This window comes from Triticum dicoccoides, chromosome 4A (genome assembly GCF_002162155.2).
Source record: "Triticum dicoccoides isolate Atlit2015 ecotype Zavitan chromosome 4A, WEW_v2.0, whole genome shotgun sequence".
Classification (NCBI taxonomy): domain Eukaryota; kingdom Viridiplantae; phylum Streptophyta; class Magnoliopsida; order Poales; family Poaceae; genus Triticum; species Triticum dicoccoides.
The window spans coordinates 696121399-696123574 of record NC_041386.1 but is presented as its reverse complement, the minus strand read 5'-3'; the positions used below and the strand labels follow the sequence as shown (position 1 = coordinate 696123574).

Below are 2176 nucleotides of genomic sequence, written 5' to 3'. Positions count from 1 at the left end.
TCATTGCCATAATATCTCTCCCGGTTTGCAAGCTTCTCCAATTCGCTAGTGACATGATCAGTAGCTCCAGAATCAGCATACCAGATGGTTTCGCCAGCTTCTTGTTGCTCCCTGATGGCTGCAGCTACATGGCGCTCTTCAGGCACGTAATCTTCGTCGTAGCGGTGCCAGCAATCTTTCACCTCATGCCCTGACTTTTTGCAAAGTTGGCAACGCGGCCTGGTGTTGGAGTAGGAGGCGCCGGAGGAGCGTGGGCCAGAGTTGTTGGCGCGCCCACACCCGCTGTTGTTGCTGTTGCCGCGTCCGCACCACTGTTGGTGACCGCGGTGACCACGGCCTCGGCCTCCAGTGCCGCGACCACGTGAGATAGAATTAACTGAAGACTGGCGGATGGTGTTACCTTGTAGCAGATTCATACGGGCTTCAAAACTTAGCAACTGATTGTAGAGCTCTTGGACGGTCACCGGCTCGATGCGTGCAGCCAGGGCTGAGATCACCGGGTTATACTCGATGTCCATCCCTTTGAGCACATAGGAGGTTAGCTCTCCTTCAGAGAGGGGATCGCCGGTGCAGGCAATCTCATCGGCGAAGGCTTTGATCTTCGCCAGATACTCAGGCATGCCCATGCTCCCTTTGTGCAGATTGGCGAGGGCGATGCGGGTGTTGACGATCTGTGCTTGCGTTTGGGCAGCAAAGGAGGCATGGATGGCACTCCACACCTCGGCCGGCGTCTGAAGAGTAGCGACCTGCGCAAGAATCTCACGTGACAGAGACCCCATAAGGTATCATTGTACCTGTTGCTGCTGGGCGTACCAGATCGACCGGGCGTAGTTGAAGACTTGCTCCTCTTTCCCTTCTTTGGTGACGGTGATGGTAGGAGGGGGCGCCGGACTTGCGGCGTCAAGGAAGTGTTCCATCTGTGCTCCCTTTATTTGGGGTAGCACGATGGCCTTCCAGAGGAGGAAGTTCGTCCTCGTGAGCTTCTCAGATGGAGGAGACCCGAGAGAAGAGACGCTGCTGAAGGTGGAAGAGGATGCATAGGTGGATGGTGCAGATTGGGTGGACAAGGCGCTCATGGTGGATCCAATCAAGGCGGTATTGGTGGCGGCGATGGTGGAGGCAGCGGTGCTGGCATTGGTGCCTGACATGTTTTCTCTCGATGTCTCTCTCTGGATAGGTTTCAGGTTTCTCTCTCAATCAACTAGATCGATCTCTCAGGGAAAACTAGACGTATGAGAGGAAGGGCTCCGATGACCATGTAAGATTTGATGGGAAGCGTTAAACCCTTTGCTCGGGCCGCATGTATATTTATAGAAGAGTTGCCGTGGCTTACAATGTTTTGGAATATCGCTAGGACTTCCAGATTACAACGAGAGATAGACTTGGAGAAGAAGAACAAAAGAAAAGATAGAAACAGAACAAGTTTAAATATATCTGACTACCTCTACGTATCCTGTTCTAACAACATCATCTGGTCCAGAGCATGTAGACAACTTATTGCCCACGCTCATGAACTTTACCTGAAAGAGGTGCTTATTCCGACTTTTCTAGGTCTCCCATGGGTGAGCTTAATAAGTGATACCACAACCTTGGTCTTGTCGTTTGCCCAAAACTGTTGGTTTCATCCACTCGCTATGTCTATCCTATCCACAGTGTTATGTATTCTGTGCCCCTGCATCAAGCTGGCTGATTAGAGAACAGACTGGCAACCTCCTCCAAACATTTTACCAAATTGGGCATGTGACCAGAAGATGCTTCGTCGTTGCTGGAACAGGTAGATGTTGGTGCAAGAATGTACTTGGTAGGCGCCCAGTCTCTGGAGAGACGTTTTAAATCTAATATTAGTAAAGAAATTTTCCAAAATGTCGATGAGTTCGTTGTATTACACTAGTGTAGTCAAATTGACAGCGCTCTCGAGCCCGCTGTGGACGATGGCCTGCCTCGTGTTATCCTCCGTCTTCGCCGTCGTCATCAGGGCCGATCGAATCATCACCGGCATCCAGTCGGTATTTAGTTCTTTGATCAGTGCGGTCACGACGACGACATCCTGCCATCCGGGCCGCCAGGATGTTCATACCAGGGGCGATCACGTCCGGCTACAATGATGAACATATTTCATGCCGGGGCTTACAAAGGATATATATAGCAGTGGTGACCTACATCGACATTGATTCAT

At 51.1% G+C, this 2176-nt stretch overlaps 1 pseudogene; it reads right to left on the bottom strand.

The window, feature by feature from the left end:
• Positions 1-421: 421 nt before the first annotated feature.
• On the bottom strand, positions 422-560 carry LOC119290341 (annotated as a pseudogene).
• Between the last annotated feature and the right edge of the window lie 1616 nt (positions 561-2176).